This window comes from Myotis daubentonii, chromosome 6, assembly GCF_963259705.1.
Source record: "Myotis daubentonii chromosome 6, mMyoDau2.1, whole genome shotgun sequence".
Lineage (NCBI taxonomy): Eukaryota > Metazoa > Chordata > Mammalia > Chiroptera > Vespertilionidae > Myotis > Myotis daubentonii.
The window spans coordinates 53,102,332-53,129,060 of record NC_081845.1 but is presented as its reverse complement, the minus strand read 5'-3'; the positions used below and the strand labels follow the sequence as shown (position 1 = coordinate 53,129,060).

Here is a 26,729-nt window from a genome sequence, read left to right as displayed (position 1 = left end):
AGATCAGACACTGTTTTTGCTCTTTTAAAGTAATTATAGTAATAGAATTGTCTTTATACCAGAATACCCATAATGAGATTGAAAAAAAAAATAGTTTATACAATCACTCTTAGATCCAGACGCCATCAATCCTATCATTAAGTGGGAACTCTGTTCTTAACTTTTAAGTGTCTCTTGCTGTAATGAGCATAATTAGGGGAGCTTGGTGCAGTGGAAGGAACACAAAGCTAAGTGTTATGAGGCATGGGGTCCTTCTCTGGCCACCGAGGTGGCCTTGACAAATGACTAGTTCTCCGGCCTTAGTGATGGACTTCAGTGGTTTTTCACCAGGGGTGGCAGTGTCCCACCACGGGCGCTCGGAAATGTTGAGGGGAAACACTTTATTTTATTTTTTTTACCATTTGAAGATTTTATTTTCTCATTTGCACAGTGGGATATTAATTGTACCCATTTCATTGATTTGTTAGGTGGATTAAGTAAGATAATGTAGACAAAGCTTTTAGCACAGTGACTGGGCACAGGGTCTGCCCTAAATGAATATGAGCTGTTAGCAATAATAATAATTCACCTTCCACGTCTGCAAGGCACTGAAAGGAAGACATTGTGTTTTCTATTGTATTTCCCAGTTTCTCGCTCAGTGCCTAACATCCTGGTCTCAATAAAAATTTTAGTCTGAATTGAAAGAAGTGTCAATATTTCAGTCTTGAGGTTCTTACAGATTTATTTATTTTTAAAAATTTTTTTTATTGATTAAGTTATTACATATGTGTCCTTATCCCCACGTTATCTCCTAGCCCCCCCGACTCATACCCTCACTCCCCTTTTGTCTGTGTCCATTGGTTAGGCCTATATGCTTGCATATAAGTCCTTTGGTTGATCTCAGGGGAAACATTTTAAATTGTCACAGTGTATGGGGACAAGATTTCTAGAAATTTTGACATGCCACCTGGCCAGTGAATAATTGGCCCACTCCAAATGCCAATGGCATCCCCACTGAGAAACACTGGACCAGATGATCACTACGGTTCTTCCCTATTTCTCCCAAGTTTATAAGTGGGCATTGAAAACTTCTAAATTGATGTTGAGCTATTGCATTTAGTGTCTGCATCTCACACTTAGCATTAAACTCGGCGTTTCTGGGAGTGGAGTCAGATCTGGTCATGCTGGCTGAGGACACTCATGGATTGGCCCCTTGGATTCAGAGCTTTATTGCTAGGGCCATTCCCGGCTCTGAGCACAGGAACTCACTGTTACTGTTCAAGAGGAGGTGCAGAGCCTGGTCTGGGTTTTGTGCTTGGCTTTGGCTTTTCCCTCATGTCCTCCTCCCTCAAAGGGAAATAGTGGGTTCATTGTGGCCACAAGCCTGGCCTCCAGGCCTGAACTTTTTCACTGTAGAAAACTGCCGGCGGCTGCCTCAGCAGCTGTCTCATCGGTTGAGACCTGCTCTGCGGCTGGGACGTGTCTCTGTCGGGAAGGGAGTCATTATGCAGGCAGGTGCTGCCCGGCAGATCCACCCACCTGTTGTCACAGGCCAGAGGCTTTGATGAGATGGAAAGGGTGTTGGGCTGGAAAAAAGATTCTGGGCAGTCTGAATTCTTACATAGTTTTATTTGACAGTGTGATTAAATTACTTTTTATTTGACAGTGAAGTGCTATTAAATCAAAGTCCCCCAAGAAAGCTTCTCTCAGGATTATCTTTTGCTAGAAAGCAGTAGAGAAGTGAGCTATTAAATCTTACCAGAATTTGCTGTGATGTTGTACATCTATGTAACGCTTAATAACTAGAGTGTAAGATTACCAGGGACATATATTTAATTGATGTGTTGTTTTTAATGACAAAAGTTATTTATTTATTAAAGAAATTTCAAATAATTAAGAAAAGTGTCAGTAATCACTACATTTTGACATATATCCTGCCAGTTTTAAAATTTTTACAAAAATGAGGTTATAGTGTACTAGTGGCCCATTGCATAAAGATTTGCACAATAGGCCTTCCTTCCCCTGGCTGCCAGCACCGGTTTTCCTCTGGCACCCAGGACCCAGGCCTTCGCTCCGGCCGCAGCAGTGAGGCTTGGCTTCTCCGCTCTGGCTGCTCCCAGCCCCTCGAGCGGAGCCCAGGGCGGGCTGGAGGCCTGGGTCGCCCCCAGGCCCCAGGTCCCCAGCCCCTCCTTGAGCGGAGTACAGGGCCCGCAGGAAGCTTGGCTTCCCCTGTTGCCGGGAGCAACCCAAGCCTCCTGCTCGCTCCAGCTCTGTGGCCGCCACCATCTTCAGTCGTCTTCAGTCTTTGCTCTGTGCCTGCATATGCAAATTAACCACATCTTTGTTGGATTAATTTGCATAGTTGCTCTGATTGGCTGGTGGGTGTAGCAGAGTGACGGAGTGATGGTTAATTTGCATGTTTCTTTTTTATTAGTGTAGATGGGAGGTTTTTTGTTTTGTTTTTGTTTTTGTTTTTTTTTGTTTTAAAATGTATTTTTATTGATTTCAGAGAGGGAGAAAGAGATAGAAACATCAATGATGAGAGAGAATCATTGATCAGCTGCCTTCTGCACATCCCTCACCAGGGATCAAGCTCACAACCCAGGCATGTGCCCTGACTGGGAATCGAACTGTGACCTCCTGGTTCATAGGTCAATATTCAAGCACTGGGCCACATCAGCCAGGCTACAGTGTATGTTTTATAATCTGCTTTGTATACTATCTCATGAACATGTTTCTATAACATAGATATTACATAGTTTTACATGACTACTGGCAATCCATTGAGGGGCAGAGCACAAACTCTAGAAACAGACTCTGGGTTTATACCTCAGCCCTGCCTCTAATTAGCTGGGAAAATTATTTAATTTGTTCTACTCTTTTAAAAAATTGGGAGAATAATAGTAACACTACATTGGGGTGCTGGGAGAATTAAATGAGATAATAGATGTAGAGTGCTTAGAATAGAGCCTTGCATAAAGTAAGCACTCAGTATCTGAGATATCATTATCTTGTCAACTTCAGCATCCTTATATGACTATACCATCTTTGCTAACCAATCCCCTGGTATTAGACATTCTTGCAGCTAAATCCTTTCTGACATCCAGAGTAATTACTTTCACATCAGTTACTAAAAGAGGAATTTCTGAGTCAAAGAGCACACAACAATTTGAGGCTTTGGATACATATTGCTGAATTTCTTTCCAGGAAGCTTGTCTTGATACTTTTACCAACTTTTAGCTGAATTAAAAAATTCAGCTTCGCTTTCTTTGAATGTCCCATTGCTCTAAGACCTCCCTTTTCCAATAATTGGGAATATACACCCAGTTAATATTGCTTTAGGGCAAGCATAATTAAGGAAATCAATGAGCCACAAGCCAAATTCAATAAAGCATTCCATCTACAGTGGGACCTTGACTTACGAGTTTAATTCGTACTCTATCAACTCAATGCAAAAAATCGGCGGAGAGACAGCTGGTATCTCAAAAAACTCGTTAGTTGGGACACTCATAAGTCAAGGCCCCGCTGTATATATATAAAAGCCAAGCATCCAGAATGCTGGAACAACTGGTTGCTATGACGCACACTGCGGCAGCCAACCGCCAGATCAGGGCCCTGATCGGCCCCCTCCAACTTCCGGCAGCCCCTAGCCCCTGGTCTGGCCCCACTCCCGATCTGCCCCCCCACATTGGGGGCAGGGCTGGCCAACCTTCTGTATCCCCTGACCCCTGGACCTGATTGGCCCCCTCGGAGCAGGCTGGCCGGACCCCACCTGTGCACAAATTCATGCACTGGGCCTCTAGTAGTCAAATAAAAAACAAGGTGGATCACCTGCCACTGGTATTTTCTATGCTCCAGCTTCTCTCCATTGATTGAAAATTCTTCGTGTGAAAATATGTGAATGTGTAACTCATAAGTACCCCCCAGTCCCATTTAACCTCTAGACATACTGGAAAGAAAAAAATTACCTTCAGTAACATGATAGGAAATGTATACAAAATTATATATAATTTGTAGAACATTAAATTAGTCCCTTTATTCTGTGATATGTGAAAATTACTTATTTCATTGCATTTTTACATTTAGCATGAAGAAGTTGTTGCAAACTGGTATTTACAAAGACTGGATCCATAGTGCACCCTTTGCTACCCGACTTGGTGGTGAGTGCTTGGCCCAGGTGCCTTGTTCAGCATGTCATGCTACCAATTGTTGTGTGATGACTCAACCCACACCCCATCTCTGTTTGGATGACTGAGACCCCTTCGTACAGCCTACCTGGCCTTGATGTATATCTGGGGCAGTGATGTTAGAGGAAGCCTGCTTCTGTTTTGTTCTCAGCAGTCCACCCACCTCCATCTAATCTAATAAAAGAGAAACATGGTAATTGGCATACGACCGCTACCCTTCCCATTGGCTAATCAGGGCGATATGCAAATTAACTGTCAGCCAAGATGGCGGCCGGCAGCCAGGCCGCTTGAAACTAACATGAGGCTTGCTTGCTTCAGTGACGGAGGACTCCAGTGTTCCCCGCCTGCCGCTGCAGGCCTCTGAGCCTGCAGTTTAAAAAACATGGTAACGAATATAGAAGGTAAACAAAACCCCAGAAACCAGCTTTCAGTGAGCTGGGATCTCAGAGCTGGAGTCAGAGCTGGAGTTATACATTGTTTCGAACCGAAACAAACCAGATACCTACTTTCAGCGTGGAGGCCTCAGAGCTGGAGCCTCAGAGCTAAAGCTGGCCCAGAATTAAAAAAGAAAAAAAAGAAAAAAAGGAGTGGTTGGGAGCTTCCATCACCTGCCAGCCTGAAAACAGCCCTCAGCCCCTCACCCAGACTGGCCAGGCACCCCAGTGGGGACCCCCACCCTGAAGGGGCTGTGACCAGCTGCAAACAGCCATCATCCCCTCACCCAGGCTGGCCAGGCACCCCAGTGGGGACCCCCACACTGATCCAGGACACCCTTCAGGGCAAACCAGCCAGCCCCACCCATGCACCAGGCCTCTACCCTATATAGTAAAAGGGTAATATGACTCCCAGCACCGGGATCAGCGGAGCCGCGAGGCCTCCCAGCACCGGGATCAGCGTGACAGGGGGCAGCGCCCAAACCCCCTGATCGCCCTGCGGCTCTGTGTGTGACAGGGGGTGGGGCCACAACCTTCCTATCCACCCTGCTCTGTTCGTGACAGGGGAAGGCGCCCCAACCTCCTGATCAGCCCTGCTCTGTGCCTGATACGGGGGCGCTCCCCAACCTCTGATCGCCCTGCGGCTCTGTGTGTGACAGGGTGCGGCGCCCCAACCCCCTGATTGGCCCTGCTCTGTGTGTGACAGGGTGCGGTGCCCCAAACCCTCCCCCCCCCCAAGGGCCCTGCTCTGTGTGTGACGGGGTAGAGCCATAACCTCCCCAACGGCCCTGCCCTGAGTGTGAGAGTGGCGGCGCCCCAACCCCCGGATTGGCCCTGCTCTGTGCGTGACAGGGGGTGGCGCCCCAACCTCCCCATTGACCCTACCTTGAGTGTGACAGGGGGTGGCGCCCCAACTCCCCAATCGGCCCTGCTCTGAGCCCGACCAGGGGCTGCACCTAGGGATTGGGCCTGCCCTCTGCCACCCGGGAGCAGGCCTAAGCCAGCAGGTCGTTATCTCCCGAGGGGTCCCAGACTGCGAGAGGGCACAGGCCAGGCTGAGGGATCCCCCCTTCCCCCCGAGTGCACAAATTTTTGTGCACCGGGCCTCTAGTTTGATTATAAACACAAATGCCAGTGTGAACATTTACACCACATGACCTAACACAATTATGAGGGAGACATCTAGATGATTCAAAATATGTTCCATTTGGATTCTCATCAAGAACACAAAATGTAAAAATTCTCAAATCTCTGAAAATACATCCTAGGACCCCAGAACTATGCTTAGGAAAGACTGACGTGGTTGACAGACACTGTCCAAGGTACTGTTTGATAATTATTGGCATTTAAAAAAGAAATATAGGTCATCTTTTGATTATGTCTTTGAATTGAACACTTGTTTCATTTTTGCTCAAGAACAGTGGCATTCACACTTTGGTTTGTGACCCACAGTAAGAAATGTGTTTTATGTTGTAACCCAGTATGTACATATCTATAATCTTAAAAGTGTAATATGCTAATTAGACCAGACAGCTGAACGACCTTCTGAACATCATTCCAGACATCCTTCTGGATGAAGCCGCAGTGGCGAGGGCCGAGGCAGAGATGGTTAGGGGCGATCAGGCAGGCAGGCGAGCAGTTAGGGGCAATTAGGAAGGCAGGCGAGTGGTTAGGGGGATCAGGCAGGCAGGCAGAGTGGTTAGGGGGATCAGGCAGGCAGGCAGAGTGGTTAGGGGCAATCAGGCAGGCAGGTGAGCTGTTAGGGGCACTCAGGCAGGCAGGTGAGTGGTTAGGGGTGATCAGGCAGGCAGGCAGAGTGGTTAGGGGCAATCAGGAAGGTAGGCAGGTGAGTGCTTAGGAGCCAGTGTCCTGGATTGCGAGAGGGTGCAGGCTGGGCTGAGGGACACTCCCCCCCCCACCCCCAATACAGGATTTCATTTACCGGTCCTCTAGTACAAATATAAACACACATACAAGTGAAACAAGTGTTTCCCAAAATACATGCAGTGTATTTTGACATTTTCTATTTCATTCTTTGTAATGTTGCTTGTGACCCACTAACTTATTTCATGACCTGCAAATGGGCCTGACCTGCAGTTTATAATTGTGTTCCAGGGTGGTTTGTTGTTGGGTGCGAGCTGATGGTAACCTTGGCAGGGACTTGCGTCCTTTTTCACTGGAGAAGCATGTTGCTTTTCTCCTGGTGCCGGGTCCAGGGCAGGCTGTCCTTGCCCAGACATCGCCTCTGGAGCGGTCTCAGTTCTGTGGGGCTGGGCACAAAGTGGAGGCAGAGTCCCTTGTGTTGGCTGCCTGGGCACTTCAACAGCTTTGCTTTAATTTTCATCCTTCCCTGGACTGGCTGCTGCAGCTGACAGCTCTGCGCGAGAGGGGAGTTTTAAACAAAGGCGATAATTCACTTTGAGGGCCCCTGAATCATGTCTTTGTCTCTGCTCTTGACAGAAGAGAAGGAAGTTGTTCATTATTAAGGATGCCAGCTGCCCATGGATTGATATATCTGTAGCCAGCGCTGGCTCACTTTCAAGAAGGTAGAAAGCTGGCTCCCCAGTCAGTGTGTTCTGAAAGGATCCAGGAAAGATTTTCTTTAAAACATCTACTCATTTCCCTGTGTCTAAAATTTTATTATTAGAAGTCCATTGTTTTAAATCTTTTTAGTTTTTTGGTCTCCCAGAATTCCACATCAATATAAAAATATCCTTAGGAAAGAGAATACCTTAGGAGTGTATCAGATAACATTTAATGGGGATTTAGACAGCCACTGAGAGAGAACAAGGGATGGGGGTGCAGGAGGGGGCATAGGGAGCATACAGGTCTGTGAACAGGAATGGAGTAAGTTTGTGTCTAATGGTAATTCGAAAGCTACTTGAAATTATTGAACTCTTTAAACATTTTAATGAGAATTTTATGGAGAACCTGGTGGCTTGGGGTGGACTTGAGTAGGGCTAGAGATGAGGGAACTGACATCCACCAAAGGAGACCAGAACTCTTAGGATCGTTTGGCCTACTCAGGGGTTACGAGGCCTGCATTGTCCGTTGGGTTTGTGTTTTGTTTAAGAAATATGTTCTGTGTAGACAACACGACTGAAGCACGCTACCCATGGTTCACATTGTATTTTGCTTAAAGCCTTGCAAGGACCTTGCATTTATTTAGCCATTTCCCCTCAATCTTAGCTTTGTTTTGTTTTATTTTGTTTTGTGTTTAAACCAAGTTTAAAACTGGCCAGTTTTATTAAAGAAAAATTGTGCATGATTTACTTTTCACCCGTCTGTCTGGCATGCTTCTAACATCAGAACCCCCTGCCTCAATGATAGCCAGTGTGCATACTCTGAAGTATTTTCCACACGCTGCCACTGTAGTGATCTTATAGCCATTGTAGTGATGGGCACGGGACTTGGCCAACATGGCGTAGTACTCTTTCAGATTTGCTCAAGGCTGGGCAGGTGTTGGCAAGGGTGACCAGCTTCACTGTGCCTTGTCTGATCATCTTCAGAGTCGGCTTGTACCCCAGCACGTACTTTCCACTTCCCATAACAAGTTGGAGCCTAGAATTGATGGACTCAAGAGACTTTTTCATCATCTTTGCGGCCACCATCTTCCTGCCTTAGATGTGGGATGGCAAGGTGAGCAGCCGCCAAGGTGGCTAGGGAGCGAGAAAGGAGCCTTAGCTTTCTGATTGGTCAGCTCACTGCATTCCAGTTTGTTTTGTCAGTTATTGGTGATCATAGAATTTAGAGCTGAAAAAGACCTTAGCGATCACCTGGATAAGTGTTTTCCTGTGGTCATTAAATCATCACTTACTGTTTATAAGTTACTGATAGAGACTGTTGGTTGACTGGGTGAGAACCCTGTAAATATTGATCTTCCCCATCAAGCATTGTGCAGTATACAGGTGTGCGATTCTTCCTAATGAGTAGCAACATACACAATACATTTCAGTGATACAGATATATTCATTCTTTTCTTTGCCAAATATCAGTTTTCAATTAAGCATTTACTGTTTATAAGTTCTGCGGCTGGAGGTACAAAGGTGAGTGAAACATGGACCCTGCCCTCCGAGATGCTGTAGGGATTCAGGCACAGACAGTCACGGTGACAGTGTGGTGGCTGCCGTGATGAGGAGCTGTGGTTCCCCCTCCTTACCCTGGTGAGCGCTTGCTCTGGGAGACCCTACTTTGGAAAACACTGGGTTGACTGGATTCTGCTGCACCAGCATAGCTGACGAGCAGTTACAGGGTGTCTGTGAGAGGACAGAAAGCCATCCTCTGAAGTTTAGGAAACAAGACCAGGAAGGCTTCTGGTGAATGCTGTTATCTCAGATTGGCCTGTGTAGTGGATTGAATAGCAGCTCCCCCGCACTCCCCCCCCCCCAAAAAAAAGATACATCTGTGTCCTCATCCCTGGAACCTATGAATTTGCCCTTATTTGGAAGCAGGGTCTTTGCAGATGTGGTTAAGTGAGATTTTGCGATGAGATGATTCTGGATTATCTGGGTGAGCCCTAAATCTAATGGCAAGTGTACTTTAAGAGTGAGGCAGCCCTGGTCGGCTTGGCTCAGTGGATAGAGTGTCGGCCTGCAGACCGAAGGGTCCCAGGTTCGATTCCGGCCAAGGGCACATGCTGGAGTTGCAGGCTCGGTCCCCAGTGAGGGCGTGCAGGAGGCAGCTGATCAATGATTCTCTCTCATCATTGATGTTTCTATCTCTCTCTCCTTCTTCCTTCCTCTCTGAAACCAATAAAGAAATATTTTTTATTTTATTTTAAAAAAGAGTGAGGCAGGGGTGCCTGGCTGGTGTGGCTCAGTGGTTGAGCATTGACCCATGAAGCAAGAAGTCACTGGTTCGATTCCTGGTCAGGGCACATACCTAGGTTTCAGGCTTGATCCCCAGTAGGGCATGCAGGAGGCAGCCGGTTGGTGTTTCTATCTCTCGCTCCCTCTCTCTCTAAAGTCAATAAAAACATATTTTAAAAAAAGAGTGAGTCAGAGAGAGATGTGACACAGACATAACAAAGAGGCCAGGTGTCCAGGAAGGCAGAGTTGGGGTGAGGCAGCCACATGTCGAGGAACGCGGTAGCCACCACACGGCAAGGACAGGATTTTCCACAGGGGCTTCCAGAGGGAGCTCGGCCCTGCCAACCCCTTGGTTTTGGACTTGTAGCCTCCTGAACTGTGAGAGAATACATTTCTGTTTTAAGCCGCTAACTTTCTGAGTAATATGTTATGGCAGCCCTAGCAGACTAATGCAGCCTGGATTTCGATAGTCAGGAACTTCTGAAGGGAGGGCCTTTTCTGGAGAGAGTGCAGGGACTGGGGGCAAAGGCCTGTTTGAGAAGAGAGAAGCTAGCGGTGCGGCTGGAGCTCAGATTTAGTGAAAGGGAGTCACAGGAGATAGGGCTAGAAAGCTTGTGTCTGACTCCTTGCCTTTGTGGTGGTTTGAGTCATGCCTTGTTTATAAAGGATCATTTGTTAGTTCGCTGTCCTGCCTCTTAGGTAGTGTCTCTTAACACTGGTGACCAGGCAAATAATACAGGATGAGGTTTGTTGGTTGCTCAGGCGGCTACGCTCTTGTGTGGATATATGAAGATTGTAAATGTTCTTTTTTTTAAAAATTTATTGGGGTGGTCAATGTTCTTGATTGTTGCCCCCCTGGAAAGGTGGCTTTAGTCACTCACCACATCTTGTTTTTGAACTTGTCTTTCTCACTGAATTTTCCTAAAAGGCTTTATTTTCATGGCATTTTATGTCCTTGAAATGATCATTTAATGTAAAGTAATTTCTGTGACATGTAATAAACATCTTTAAACCAGATAAAGAAACACAAAACTAGTCCGTGCTGCTTTCAGACATCCATGAGTTCCTATTCTAGAACAGACCCTCTCCATATCACGCGCTTTCTTCTGGGAGAACTGGACATTGGATACCTTTTTATTTTCTGTAATGAGATAGGATTTAGTAGTGAGCACATTTTGAGACCTAATTAAATATTATTTCTTTAGGTTGAGAATAGCAGCTCAAGGTCTTGGGTCTACTCAGCTGCCTTTCTAACCTGCATAGATATCTTCTTGTATCTTCACTCTCCCCACCCCCTAAATCTCCGGTATACTCATGTTTTATGATTTTTATTTTATTTGTTTGTTTGTTTAGAGACAGAGGGAAGGGAGAGGGAGAGAAACAGCCATCAGTTGCCTCCCATATCTGCCCTGACTGGGAATTGAACCTGCGATCCCTTCGGTGCATGGGGACAATGCTCCACACTGGCCAAGACATGTTTTATAATTTTTAATGATTAGTTTTTATTATAAAAATAATTCAAAAGTCAGTAAGGTTTGAATGTATGGCTCCTTCACCCTTTGACTGGTTGCAGTACCCCCCGTCTCACTTTTCTTTGGTTTGAATGTTTGTGTTCCCCCCAAATTCGTATGTTGAAGCCTAATGCCCGGTGTGTGGGGCTGAAGGTGGGGCCTTTGGGAAGTGACTGGATCATGAGGGTGGAGACCTCATGAGAGGGGTCACTGCACTTCTATAAAGACTGTCTTGGCCCTTCTACCGGCTGAGGACCCAGTGAAAAGGCCCATCTATGAACCGGGAAGCAGGCTCTCCGACACTAGCCTTCGGCTCTGCTGCTTTGACCTTGGCTGCAGAACTGTGAGGAATACATTTCTGTTGTTCATTAGCCGCCCAGTCTGTGGTATTTTGTTATAGCAGCCTGAACAGGCTACGACGTACCTCTATCCCTGTGTTACTTTCCTGTGACTGTTGAACAAATTACCATAAGCTGGATGGCGTAAAACAGTAGGAATTCCTTCTCTCACAGTTCTGGAGACCAGAAGCCCAAACTCAAGGGGTTGGCTAGTCGAGCTCCCTCCGAAGCCCAAGGGGAGAGTCTGTTGGTTCCTTGGCTCCTGTGGCTTCTGGGTGTTGCAGGGATCTCTTGTCTTGAGGCCACATCACTCCAGACTTGCCTTTGTCTCCACATTGCTGTTTCCTTTTCTGTGTCTCTGTGTGTGTGTCCCAAAACTTCCTCTGCCTCTCTTATGAGGATTCATGTGACTGCATTTGGGCCCAATAAAGTAATATCTACTCTTTCACCATATAAAATAATACAGATTCCAGGTATTAGGACATGGACATAACATTTTGGGGGCCACCATTTAAATCACTACCATTATTAAAGAAAAAATTATTGACACTGGTTATAATAGTAAGGAAGACTTTATTCAGGACTATTGTGGTAGGTGTCAAGACTAATGCAATAGGGGAGAGAGACCAGGTTCAACTCTGAATACAACAAGAACAAGTGGGGATTTATAGCCAAGAAAAAGGGAGGGAAGGGGTTGGGGAGGGATGAAAAATTACTAAGGGTAGGGGGTATTCTAGCTAAATTAACAGGATTCTTCCTGAAGGCAGGCCAGGGTGGTCAGATATCATATAAGGAATGGGGAGGGATAAGGAATTTGATCAGAGTTTGAAGGTAATCAGATATCAGGGTGGGAGTATTCTCTCTGAATTGACATAGCAGGATTCTTACTAAAACTTGGGGCCAAGGTACATTTGGTCAAGGAGAAGCTCTTTGTCACAATCCCCTACGCAGTGTTTTTTAGACTGAAAAAGACCATAAAAGCAAACTCAGGTCATGAGCAATCCCGCTTGTGCTGGTGGGGGAACTTTGGAACTCCGTGCAGCACCTGCCTAATTGGAAAGTGGCTCCGTGCTGGACTCTCTTCTCTCCTGCCGGCACTCTCTCTAGCCTCTCCAGACCGCCTAGTAGTGCAGACATGCCACCTTTGTTAGAGGGCCAGACTACAGATCACTGTGGTCCCCAACCTCCCATTATAAAGCAGCACCTGGCTCTGCCTGAATGTTATTGTTTGGATTCAGTCTACAGGGAAAAGAAAACGCCCATGCCGGCCGAAGTTAGGAAACTCATTGCAACGTCAGAGAGAATTTTAGGTAAATCACTATGTGGGAAGAGGAAGTTGATTGCTGGTTTTGGACCCAGACTGGAGACATTTGGCAACTGATAAGAAGCCCCATGGCCATTCCAAGGACCCAATTTGGCATGAACCCCGTGGCTGGAGGTGGGGTTGGGGCAAAGCTGGCCCAACTTTAGGCATCTGTGGAAAGAGATGTGGGGGGAATCTCTTCCGTAGCAAGGGAGGAGGGGTCTGCCTCAAACCCCAGATTGACCAGGTCTGAGCCAGGTCCAGATCCGTTGCCGGACTCACTTCTGAGAAAGTAGATGCTGGCCTCTGTCCTGCCCCAGACAGGTAGTAAATAAATGGAATCAGCTCAACAGCCCTCTGAGTAGCTCCTGTTGGTGCTTCAGGGAATGAGAGGCCCTGCTCTCAGAGTATTTTCCAGGGGAGAATACCTCGGAGACATTGCGGGTTCAGTTGGTTCCAGACCACCACAATAAAACAAATATCACAGTAAAGCAAATTACACTATTTTTGTGATTTTCCAATGTACATAAAAGTTATGTTTACACTGCACTGTAGTCTATTAAGTGTGTAATAGCATTATGTCTAAAAAACAGTGACTATACCTTACTTTAAAATACTTTATTGCTAAAAAATTCTAATCATCGTCTAAGCCTTCAGCAGATGATCATCATTTTGCTGGTGGAGGGTCTTGCCTGGATACAGGTGGCTGCTCACCGCCCAGGGTGGTGGTTGCTGAAGCCGAGGTGGCTGTGGCGGTTTCTTAAAATATGACAGCAGTGAAGTTTGCGACATCGATTAACTCTTCCTTTCATGAACGATTTCTCTGTAGCCTGTGACGCTGTTTGACAGCATTTTACCCACAGTAGAACTTCTTTCAGAACTGCAGTCAGTCCTTTTCCAACTACATTTACGTGATATTTTAAATTTTTTGTTGTCATCTCAACAATCTTCACAGTCTCTTCACCAAGAGTAGATTTCATCTTAAGAAACCACTTTCTTTGTTCATCCATAAGAAGCACCTCCTCGTCCGTTAAAGTTTTATCATGAGATTGCAGCTATTTGGTCACATCTTCAGCCTCCACTTCTAATTCTAGGTCTCCTACTGTTTCCACCACATCTGCAGTTACTTCCTTCGTTGAAGTCTTGAACCCCTCGAAGTCATCCAGGAGAGCTGGAATCAGCTTCTTCCAAACTCCTGTTACTGCTGATATTTTGACCTCTTCCCATGAGTCACAAATGTGTTTTGTTTTTTATTGATTTTATTTATTTTTAAATATATTTTTATTAATTTCAGAGAGGAAGGGAGAGGGAGAGACAGAGAGAAACATCAATGATGAGAGAGAATCATTGATCGGCTGCCTCCATCATGCCCCCCTCTGGGGATTGAGCCCACAACCCGGGCATGTGCCCTTGACTGGAATTGAACCCGGAACCCTTTAGTCCGCAGGCTGATGCTCTATCTACGGAACCAAACCAGCTAGGGCAGTTTTTTTTTATTATTATTATTGATTTTAGAGTGAGAGGAAGGAAGAGGGATGGAGGGAGAGAGAGAAACATGGATGTGAGAAACATTGATTGGTTGCCTCCCTCACGTGCCCCAACCAGGAAACGAATCTGAAATCTGGGTATGTGCGCTAAAATGTTGTTTGATAGGTTTCAGGAACACTAAAAAGAGGGGTTAGTAGGCTTTCTTTCTTTCTTTCTTTCTTTTTTTACTTAGCAGTTTCATTTGGGAAGATAATAGTTGAATAACAGAATAGGATATTGTGTATGAAGGAGTGTGGGGTCATCTGGGATACGTAGAAGGTGTGGTTGTCTTGGAGTAAAGACTGTCAGAGGGCAGAATAAATCACCAGCCAGAATCCTGTTTATAATGAGCCTGCAAGACACTAACTGAAGTCAATGTGTACACTCTGACAGGTAGGCAGATGCCGTGCTACCTGGGACCAGACCCAGGAAATCTGTCTCTTTCAGGGATGTGCCCTCGGGAATTTTGAAATTTAAATTCTACTGTCTGTTTTTCAGGCGACAGTGAACAGACTTTCCTTAAATTCCAGAGGCTGGGAGCAGAGGCCCCTGTCACTGGACAGCTGCTGGTCCCCCGAGGAGCAGCCCAGGGGCTGAGCCCTAGAGCTCCCACCCCTGCCTCCCGGGAGACAGCCAGGTGCTGCGCTCTTGTTTTTCCTCCCCTTACGCAGCGTGAGACCCCAAGGCCAGGGGTCAGAGGCTGTTTGCCCTGCTGTGTCCAAGATAGAAATGCTACCCTGCAGTTCCTGGCACCAAATAGTGGAAATGGGATATACTGTGGTTAGAGAAGTGCAATATCATGAGATACTGTTTTAATAAGGAAAAAATGCATTGAACATCAAGAAGAACTGGCGTTGGAAAGGTCCTGGCTCTGTCACCAGGTGCGTCTTCTGTGAGCCTCTGCATTTCTGTGTTCTCACCGGTAATAGGGGTGATAGCGTAACAACCAGGTCCCAGGTCCCAAGTGGAGACCAAAGGGGATCCGGGATGAAAAGCACTTTGGAACTGGCAGATGGCTGTACCCAAGTTATTATTGTTCTCATTAGAGCTGTGGTGCTTTTAGTGGCTTTGAGCATTCATAATAGACTATGGGGCCATAGTTTAGGTTTCTGTTGATTCCTGTTATATTTTAATTTATTAGGTCCTGCTGAATTTACTGCAGGCCAAGGCAGTGGGATGAATAAGTAATACAGATAATAGGGATGCACTTAGCAAAGCCAGAAGAGGACACTGACCCAGCTTAGTCATAGTTTTTCCAGCCCAGAAAAGCACAGCTCTTACCGTATCTGAGAGACGCCAGCGTTGGTGGGAGTGTGCACTGAGATGGGGCTTGCAGCTGAGGCCAGTTCTTAGGAATAGCTTTCCGCGCCCACCGCCGCCCCCCTCCCCCCCCCCACACACATCATGATTGCAAAGCACATCATCATCCGAATGCTTCTTATCGAGGTTGACTTCTCTTTACACAGTACGTAAATCCTACCTACAAAATCAAGACTTAGGCTTGTCTAATCATTTTCTCTAGTAGAAGCACCAGACTTGTTTCTAAGTATTTCCAGTGTTTGCCCTTTAAGGAACCCATGCTTATAAAAACAAATACTTTTTTTCAGCAAGAAGTTTCTGTGTCTTCTTCCCTCCACAGCTTAAGCTCCAGTCAGTGGGGTTCGATCACATTTGCATTCAAAAGGGAAATGTCTTGTTGGAAAACACTGGACACCACACCCCACACGTCAGTGGCAGTTGCTGGGAACTTCTAAAGCTAACTACAACGTTCTTTTTTTTGGGGGGGGGGGTGGAATATTTTTATTTTTCAATTTTTTTTATTAATTAAATCTTTATTGTTCAGATTATTATAGTTGTTCCTCTTTTTCCCCCCCATAACTCCCCTCCACCCAGTTCCCACCCCACCCTCCTCCCTCACTCCCCATCCACTGTCCTCATCCATAGGTGCACGATTTTTGTCCAGTCTCTTCCCGCACCCCCCTCGCCCCTTTCCCCCCCACCCCAAGAATAGTCAGTCCATTCCCTTTCTATGCCCCTGATTCTATTATAATCACCAGTTAATTCTGTTCATCAGATTATTCACTTAATTTTCAGATTCTCTTGTTGATAGATGTGTATTTGTTGTTCATAATTTGTATCTTTACCTTTTTCTTCTTCTTCCTCTTCTTACAGGATACCTTTCAGCATTTCATATAATACTGGTTTGGTGGTGATGAACTCCTTTAGCTTTTCCTTATGTGTGAAGCTCTTTATCTGACCTTCAATTCTGAATGATAGTTTTGCTGGATAAAGTAGTCTTGGTTGTAGGTTCTTGGCATTTATCACTTTGAATATTTCTTGCCATTCCCTTCTGGCCTGCAAAGTTTCTGTTGAGAAGTCAGCTGACAGTCGTATGGGTACTCCCTTGTAGGTAACTGAGTTTCTTTCTCTTGCTGCTTTTAAGATTCTCTCTTTGTCTTTTGTTCTTGGCATTTTAATTATGATGTGTCTTGGTGTGGTCCTCTTTGGATTCCTTTTGTTTGGGGTTCTCTGCGCTTCCTGGACTTATAAGTCTATTTCTTTCACCAGGTAGGGGAAGTTTTCTGTCATGATTTCTTCAAATAGGTTTTCAATATCTTGGTCTCTCTCTTCTTCTGGCACTCCTATAATTCGGATGTTGGTACACTTGAAGCTGTCCCAGAGGCTTACACTATCTTAGTATTTTTGGATTCTTTTTTCATTTTGCTTTTCTGGTTGGGTGTTTTTTGCTTCTTCGCATTTCAAATCTTTGACTTGATTCTTGCAATCCTCTAGTCTGCTGTTGGGAGTCTGTATGATATTCTTTATTTCAGTCAGTGTATGCTTAATTTCTAGTTGGTCCTTTATCACAACCTCGAGGGTCTCATTAGATTTCTTGAGGGTCTCATTAAGTTTATCAGCAGTTTCTAGAAAATTCTTGAAAAACCTTAAAAGTGTGGTTTTGAACTCTATATCCAGTAGTTTGCATTCCTCCATTTTTGTCATTTGTGTCCTTTTTCTTTGTCTCCGCATTTTTTATGCTTCCCTGTGTTGATAAAGTGGTTTTCTGTGCTGAGTGTCCTCTAGGGCCTAGTGGTTCAGCCTCTCCAATTACCTGAGGAGGGCACTCTTGGTGCACCCCCTTGTGGGCTTTGTGCACAGTCTTGTTGTAGTTAAGCCTTGATTGTTGTAGGTATCACTGGGAGGAATTGACCTCCAGGCCAATTGGCTGTGAGAATCAGCTGTGTCTGCAGTGGGAGAACTTCTGTGCTGGAGACACCCCTCTGGGGCAAGACTTGCTTCAATGGGGCTTTGGTGCTCGCTGAATCTGCCCCCTGAGTGTCCTTTATGGTTCCACGGGGCTGCAAACTGGATGGTCCCACTCTGACCTCTGGGTTTCCTGGCTCCTGGATCTCCAGGGAGGTGCTAATCTAGCCTTTGCCTGAGGCTATCCAGAAAAAGCTGCCCTGCAGTGCTTGGGCAGGGGGGGTCCCATGGGATCAACAGGGCGGGGCTAGCAGTTATGGCTGCTCTCAGTCCAGCCCTCAGAGGCTCTGCTTCTCAGTGTCCTGGTAATCACTGCAAGCCCTTCGGAGAGAAAGCTGCCCTTGAGTTCTGACTGATGCCAGACAGTCCCGCTTCTCCCGTTTGAGTCTGGGTCCCTAGAGACTCGCCCAGAACTGGAGCTCAGAGCCTGAGACTCCCTCCCTATTGAAAACGACAACCTGTCCTCAGCTGCCAGTCCGCTCTGTGTGCGCCTCTGTACCTTAGTATTTTACTTCCGCACTGCGCCTCCTCTGAGTCTCGGTATGCTTTTCTCTTTCCTTCTAGTTGTAGAATTTCCACTCAGCCAGCCTTCCTGTGGTTCTGGATGATGTCCGTTCCGTCTTTTAGTTGTATTTTGGAAGTGGTTGTTCGAGGCAGCAAACTCCAGTGTTTACCTATGCCGCCATCTTGGTTTCTCCTACAACGTTCTTTAGAAACACATTCCTTTGAAGAGCTCAACAGGACCCCAGCCAAGAGAATGTTCCCCATATTCAGAGCAAGGCATTTACACCCTCCTCACTAACCCACAGGCATCTCTCTGGAAGGAAACAAAACATAAAATGTCTGTCAACTGTGTATCTGCAGAATCTTTGCATTAAAGCAAAGTACTTATTTCAGTAACTTGGGGAGGGCCTTTGGGGCGACATCCATTTGGAGATGCTTGAAAATAACCTTTCTCACCCTGGAGTGAGTAGGTGGAGGTGCTTTGCATATTTAGTGCTGTAACTAAGGTGCTTCTTCATTCCTTTCTCACTGAAAAAGCTTTGTGGTGCTGGTGTCTTTTGTGGTGATGGGTCTTCAACTGAAGGAAGTCATCTCCAAAAAAAACAAATGAAGCCATGAGTTGAGCGTGCAGATAACATTATGCCCCATCCTATCACTGACCCACAGGATTTTTCTTCTTTTAATGGGCCTGGTTTGCTGGATTGTTTCTGTGGTTTCCACTGAAAGTTCTCATTAGTAGCCACTGTACTCAGCAGTCATCTAGGTCCTGCATTCTTGTAACATTAAATTACATTTGCCCTAAAATTTCTTTTTATTCCACTCTTTCACCATTTATCAGATGGTTGTGACTCTCTCACGAGATCTGCTACAGTTCTTTACAACAACAGAAGTTATGATTGTAGTCCGATCAGGGATTTACATTGCTTGTTTACTTTTAAACATTTTTGTTTTGTTTCGTATATATGTTTTTATTGATTTTAGAGAGGGAGGAAGGGAGAGGGAGAGAGAGACACTGATGTGAGAGAAAAACATCGATTGTTGCCTCCTGCACACACCCCAACCAGGGATCAAACCTGCAACCTGGGTATGTGCCCTGACTGGGAATTGAACTGGCGGCGACCTTTCAGTGCATAGGGTGATACTCAACCAACTGAGCCCCACTGTCCAGGGCTATGTTTTTATTTTAAATAATATAACATTCCCATAATTAACATAACCATAATAAAAATTACCTAATTATCCTGCAGAATAATCATTTCAACATCTCAGTAGAGATATGAAAAGAAGTAAGTCCAGATCCTTGTCTACCAAGCTTATAGCCTAGTCTTACTGATTTTTTAGAACAGTCTGGCCTGATAAATATTTTAAAAATCAGCCTTTAAAGCAAAATTGATCTTTATATTCCTTACCTGGAAAAACCTTTTTGAGCTTTCGGCTGTTGTGGGGGAAATATAGCAATTAAATCCCATTATAATAATAGCCATATAAATGTAGATTTACAAGTGTCAGGTGCTATTCTAAGTCTTTACTTATATTAATTCACTTAATTTAAAAACCACAGAGATCTCAAAATAGGGTGAAACAGGAAAGACTGCCAATCTCTAGCTAATGGTCCTCCTACTCAAAGACATGTTTCACTCAGCAAGGCGAGGGGTGCCGGTAGGGAGGTTGCTGTTGTTCCTATTTCTGTGCAGCCCTGACTGTACCCTCCTTCCCCCTCTCTCAGACCCCTTTGCGGCAGGAGCCCTCCCCCTCACATCCATCCGGCGGGCGCACAGTGCTTGGTTCGGGCCCTGTCCTCCTTTCTGCCTGATGGGAGGTAATTTGCAGAAGCCATCTCCTCGAGGTTAGTGACTGGCTGTACCTGCAGAGTCTGGAGGGCTGTGCCCAGCTTTTTGGGTTAGATCAGTAGGTGGACCGTCGGCTTCTTGGCTGCTGGGCTCTCAGGGAAGGATTAGAAGAAGGATAAGGGAAGTCTTCAGAAAGTGGACTCCCACTGCTTCTCTGCCCAGTTAGGGAGCAGTGTTGATTGGGCCCAGGGCGTCTAAGGTGAGCACCTCTCCTGGGTAGAGAAGAGGACAGAAAGCCATTAGACTCACTCAGTTCAAACCTCATGCCTGCAGCATCTCTAACAGCCCCTGGGATTGAAAGGTGGGGGGAGGGTTGGGTGCCCTGGATGGGCTTCTGACTCAGAAGGGATGAGGAGGCCTCAGAACTGCTCTTTGCTACCAGTATAGATGTGGGCAAGATGCCTAATCCCTTAGCTTCTTCACGTCTTCTTTAAATTCAATAGGTGTTTATTCAGTGCTGACTGTGCGACAATTACAGCCTTGAACACAACAAGTGCTACCCTCATGGAGCTAGAGGAGGGAAAATCACAGTAAACAAAAGAAATGTGTGTGTGTGTGTGTGTGTGTGTGTGTGTGTGTGTGTGTGTGTATAGTGTTAAGTGCTAAGACTGCAGTTTTAAACAAGGTCATCAGAGGAGGCATTCGTGGATATGGTAGCATTTGTGCAAACACCTGCAGGGGCTAAGGGAGAGGGCCATTTAGATATCTGGGTGAAGAAGAATATTCTGTGTAGAGGACGACAGTGCAAAAGTCCTGAGGCAGGGTTGTGTCTGGTGTGTTGGAAGAGCAGCAAGGAGGCCAGTGTGGCTGGAGCAGAGAGGACCAGGGGACTAAGAGGAGAGGTGATGGGAGAGGAAAGGAGGAGCAGATCCCAGAGGACTTTACAGACCATTGTACCAATCCTTGGGCTTCTATTCTGGGAAATATGAGAAGCCATGTTCGGGGTAGGGGTGGGAGGTGGGTTTGACTGAAAGAGTGACATGATTGTCACTTAAGGTTTATTAACAGAATCACCTTAGCAGTTGTGATGAATAGTCAGTGGGGGGAGGGGAAGAGCAGGAACAGAAATATCAGGCAAGAGGCTATGCGGGTTCAGGTGAGACAGGATGGAGGCTTGGACGACATGGGAGTGCCACAAAGAGGGCAAGTGGTGGGATTCTGCATCAGTTTAATACTGTTCACCGGATGCTGTGGTTCTGAGGTTACATGAGAAGCATGTAGCATGCTGGCACATAGTAGGTCCTCAAGAAAAAGTAGCTGCTACTATTGTTATTGAGAAGCTTGATATTTTGTAGGACAGTCAGGACGTAGGGGGAAAAGGTCAGGATTTGTCCATCCAGTCAGCAGCAGCAGTGTTGGGAATGGAAATTAGAAATGCTGGCTTTGAACCAAATACATTGCTTCCTGACTTTCCCTTTAACTGAAATGCTAAATCCCTGTGCAAGCACGGCCTGGAAGTGCTCAGTCAAATCGCACACATAAAAAGAACTGCTGCGTTCACACCTCTTCTTAGCCCCACCTTCTACAGTGTGAGCTTTCACTGCAAAGCCGTGAGCCTGGGTTCCCTAAGACGCAGTGTCCTCAGGCGGGCTTTGTGGCTGATGGGCCAATCACATCTACTTAATTTGGCTTCGGTTTTTCTCTTCCTTTCTTCCCTTCTCTGCAGCCTCCTTTGGACCCTGGCACTACACTGGCTAGTTCTCCATTTCCTTGCCAGGTCTTTGCATTTGTTTCTCCAGGGATGTGTGCTGTCCTTCCCCCTGTGCCTGACGTGGACATTTCAGGACTTGCCACCCAACCTGAAGTGTTGAGAGACTGAGTGTTTGGAGAGTGAACTTAGGAGGGAATAACTCCATTTGTACTTTTTAGTATTTTCAAAAGATACAGGATTTCTGTTGTGAATAAGGGTTGAGTGCAGGAGACAGAAACCAGTCTAGGTTATTTTAAGCAAGAAGAGACGGGGACTGGAGTGCTTACAGACTCACTGGAAAGTCTGGAGGCCCTAGGAGGCAGAGGTTGAGCTTTGGAGCGATCCCTGGGACAGTGAAGAACTGGCCCGTCAGGGGGCTCCCCACTCGGAGGACATTAGCAAGGCTGTGGATCAGGAACCCGGAATTGAGAGGAGGCTGCCACCAGCATTCCTTCCAGCGCCCAAGAGTATAGTCCTAGAACAGTGATGGTGAACCTATGACACGCGTGTCAGAGGTGACACGTGAACTCATTTTTTTGGTTGATTTTTCTTTGTTAAATGGCATTTAAATATATAAAATAAATATCAAAAATATGTCTTTGTTTTACTACGGTTGCAAATATCAAAAAATTTCTATATGTGACACGGTACCAGAGTTAAGTTAGGTTTTTTTCAAAATGCTGACACACCGAGCTCAAAAGGTTCACCATCACTGTCCTAGAATGTGACTGGAAAAACCTCCCATTCACACAGCTGCCTGCCAGCCATGGCCTCTGCTTCACTGCCAGCTGTCTGATTTTGCACAGGTGCCTCTAGTTGGATCCCATCTGCATCCATAGCCGCAGGGGTGGGGTCTGCAAAACGTTGTTTTTATTTTCCTGTCCTCCAACTGGGCGGATGAGGTGAGGTTAGATAAGCCAGTCCCCTCACATCTTGCTAGTTGGTGGTGCATACTGTGGGGGGCCCTTTCCCTCCAGGTATGTTGGTGTTGGCCAGTGTTGAGAAGATACCACACACAACATTGAACTCTGATGTTAAACACTGAATCCAACAGTATTTTCCAAGCTTATCTTCAGAACAAACCTGTGTACTTTGTAATAGAGGAGCCCTAATAATCAGATGATCCTCTCTGATGTCTATAAAGCATCACTGGCAGGCAGATTTCAGTTTATTTATGTTTGGAGAAAATAATGAGTCTGGATTTCTGTTTATCACAAAATGTTTATATGGTTCATGTCATTACGTGGAAAGACTAGGCTAATTACATCACTCATCTAAAAATACATTACCAACATTTGATATGAAAAGCAATTTTAGCAGCCTATTGTCACGATAAAAATATGCAGGAGAGGGTGTGAGGTCCAGGTAAATATTAAGGAAAACATGAACTGGCATCGACACTGGTCTGACCAGTCCGAGTTCTCTGGAGCGCTGAAGTATCCGTTTCTTGCAGCTTTGTGTTGCGCATGCTTTTAAAAAGTTACTCAGCTTTCTCTAACCATTACCTGACAAAGCAGCAGAGAATTCAGCTAGCCTAATGAGTTTGGGAACTAAATCAGATGGAACAGAGAGCAAAGCGCAGAGTAGGACAAATGGGTAAAGAAATAGGTTACTTTGGCTAGAACAGTAATTTCTTACCTATCACGGGGTTCCTGAGAAGTACCCTGGCTGATAAAACGGAAATTGGCAGATCAATGCATTTTTGAAATTTGGAGGTTGGGATAAAAAAACAACAACACAAATAGCATATATGTCTACTACCACTTGATACACACAAATCCATACTTTAAAATATATAGAGAGTAAAGACCATTCTAAAGACATCTGCTTCCCCCCCAAAACTGTATTCCTTGAGGACCATTCCTTTTAAACCATTCTCTTCTGTTAGGAAGCATGACTGCAGTTGTGTCACGGACTGATCCAGCTGCTACATTTATGTTGTGCGCTCTATACTTTCCCCCCAACATTAGATTGTGAAAATTTTCATACAGCAAAGTTGAAATAATTTTACAGTGAACATCCATATGACCACCACCTAAATCCTGCTAGCAACATTTTATTAAACTTGATCACCTATAGTTATAGGTACTTTGTCACCGAAAGTTAGTCAGCTATTGCTGCATAACAAATTACCTCAAACATAGCACCTTACTTAAAATAGTAAGCATATATTATCTTACATAGTTACTGGGAGTTGGGAGTTTGGGAGTGGCTTCATCGGGTGGTTCTGACTCGGGGTCTCTCATGGGGTCTCTCAAGACATTGGCCAAGGATACTGTTATCTGTGACTTGACTGGGGCTGGACAGTCCACTTCCAGGAAGGTTCACCCACATGGCTTTTGGCTTAAGCCTTAAAGACAGCATAAGGCAGTCTCAAATGGGTGCTGTTGACAGTAAGTGATCCAGAAATGGTAAAGAGGGCTGGGGAATTCAGGGAGGGCTTTGTTCTGAAGGTGGGACTAGCCTGGAGCCTATATAGATCCCATGAGCATGACAGCTCCATGAGTGGTGATAGCACCGGTGCAGAGAGAGAAATTCATGTGGAGTGTAAAGCAAAACGAAAGCTCAGAGACGCAAACAGAAGGGCAAAAAGGGTTTAAGGTGATTGATTACTCGGGTGAAGGTGGCTTTAATGGCACCTAAAAAGGAGGGGCCTCAGCTACCAAGACAAAGCATTAGATGTGGTCATTAACATTTGAAAAACAGCAGCACCAAGAGAATTATTTTCTTAGGCACGCATGCATTTTTATTGATGCATTCATTGTGTTCGGCTGAGGTTGAAATATTGCGAATACCTCCCTACTCATTAAAGCTTTGTTCTACTGAGAGCTTTTATTCCCCTCTCTTACAGAACATCTTAATTTTTAAATTTGTATTTTTGCTTCTGACCCCAGAATAGACCAGACTGGACAACAGAAAGGTCTCTAGGACTGTGTGGCTCCCCTTAAACCATGACTGTTACAGCTGCTGCCCCTCCAACACAGGTGCTGTCCCCAACCAGGACATCGGTGGGCAGGCCAAGGCAGGAGGCACTTCTGAGTGGTGTGTGGAGGGTTTCAAAGTCCCCACTCAGGGGTAAGAGGAGGTTCCCTGCCCTCTGGGGAGACTGCTGACCACTCTCCATTCTCCCTGCAAGTTGAGGTGCTTTCTTTGAAGTCACCCAGGAACCTGCCTTCCTCCTGGTCGGCTGGGGGCAGCTAGTGGGTGCTTTTCCAGATTAGTAGGTCTGCCCAGGGGGCAGAATTTGGGTGAGATTTGTTTTCAGGTGGGTGATGTATTAGTGCCCTCTCGATTTGAAGGAGAGTCAAAGAACAAAGAGTAATCATTGAAAATACCTTATCAGGCCAACTCAGTGACCCGTGAATCAAAGAATGCTAAGCTTTCCATCCTGGAGACCTTGGAAATCACCTCAGACAGCCCCTCATTTAAAGATAAAAAAGAAACCTAAAGCCAAGAAACTGGGCAGCTGGTTTGAGGCCAAGCCAGGCGGGGCCTGGGCCTCTTGGTTCCCTGTTAGTAAAGGCTGCCAAATATGTTGTCCTCACTTTGTACGCGTTGGATGTCGTGCTGATACTTCACACAGTGCCCATCCATTAATTATATTGCAAAATTTTTAAATTTCCTTTAATTTTCCCCCAAAACAATACAAGTTATGTCATGCTTATGGTATTCCCACTTGCCAGGTACTATTAAGTCCCTTACAGATAGAACTCTTATAAGTCTATGAGGTAAATACTATTACTATCTCCATTTTATGGATGAGGAGTCAAGGCATGAAGAGGTCAAGCTAACTTCTCCAAGGTGACAGGTGATGTCTAGCTAGTGAGTGATGGCATTGGGATTTAAAGCCAAGCATGCTGGCTTCACAATCACGTTCTTAACCACACTATGCCCTGACGCCCTGCGCAAACATCTGTGCTGTTTACTGCTTGTGCAAAGCTCTCTGTTTTCCAGGCATGTGATTCTGGCCTCCTTGTGTTTGTGGGGCCATGTGACTACTGGGCCAAGTAGTTGTGAGAAGTGTGTTGCGTCACTTCTGAGCTGGGTCCTGTGATCATTTTCCCTGTGCCACGGAGACTGGCAAAGGTCCAGATGGTGGTTTCTCTGTCAGGCTGGGCAAGCCTGAGAGCAGACAGAGCCCCATCCAGCCCTAGGTGGACATAGCCTGAGTGTGCGGCTTCCGTTGTTCAGGCACTGATGTGCTGTGTCTGTTTGTAACCTAGGTCATCCTGACTGATGTCTTCTCTGCTGGCCCAATACTTTAGCAAATAAATTGGACACTTAAAGGTCTCTCCAAGTAATTTATGTTTTAGCCTCATTGGGTGTCATTTTTTCTCTCATATGAAGAAGGCAGTTTGGTAATGTGGAAATAGCATAGAGCTCGATGTTGAAAGTTGTAGGTTTTGTTCATTTTTTAATACAACAGCTTTATTGAGTTATAATTCACATATCATACAGGTCACCTATTGAAAGTATACAATTCAGTGGTTGTTAATATATTCACAGAGTTGTGCAACCATCACTACAATCAATTTTAGGATATTTTCATCACTCTAAAAAGAACTCCCCCCCCCCCTTACCCATTAGCAGTCACTCCTGTCTTTCTTCAAACCCTGCAACTCTAGGCAACAACTAATCTACTTTCTTTCTATATAGATTTGTCTTTTCTGAACATTTTATATACATAGAATCACATGGAATGAAATTCTGTGAAAGCAGGGACCTCTGTCTGCTTTGTTCTGTGCTGTGACTCTGGTGCCTAGCACAGTGCCTGACACATAGCAGGTGCTCAGTATATCCCTGTTGGATGAGTGAAAGGCTGCCAATAGCAGAGGCTGAGAGCAGGGTGTTGAGAGCCAGATGTTACTCAGCATTGCTCTGGATAGAGAATGAGGGGGGCAGTAGAATAACCTGCTGACAATTTTTGTCCTCTGTTTATCCAGGAACCTGTATATCAGGGCTTTTTATGAAGATGTAAAGATAGGCCCCGCAGAGCTGAGGAGTGGAGGAGTAGCTGCAGGCCACCACACCCAGATTCCTCTTCCTCCTCAGACTCCTCCTAGATCTGCACTTTTCTCAGGACCATAGTGGATTCCCTCCCCTCCAGAGAAACCTGCTGTTTCTGGCTCCCTTCTCCGGATACCTGGCCAGAGATGAGACCCGAAGCCAGAGGCATGCACCGAGGTGTTACGGGGTCCTGCTGTTATTCCCTAGGGAACAAAAGAACTAAATTCAAACTCATTTTTTTCTAAATTGCCCTAAGATTTGCTAGATGGCTTTGTGACAAGTAACTGAGTTCTGTGCTTGTCATCCCCTGTAAGGGAAGTGAGAGGA

The 26,729-nt window shown here is 45.6% G+C and overlaps 1 protein-coding gene and 1 pseudogene across 1 annotated transcript in view; one reads left to right on the top strand and one right to left on the bottom strand.

The window, feature by feature from the left end:
• The window catches only part of ANKRD6 (ankyrin repeat domain 6), a 155,596-nt gene that overhangs the window by 38,850 nt on the left and 90,017 nt on the right, over positions 1 to 26,729 (top strand). The gene's annotated exons all lie outside the window — the stretch shown is intronic.
• LOC132237580 (large ribosomal subunit protein eL30-like) lies at positions 6,774 to 8,218 on the bottom strand (annotated as a pseudogene).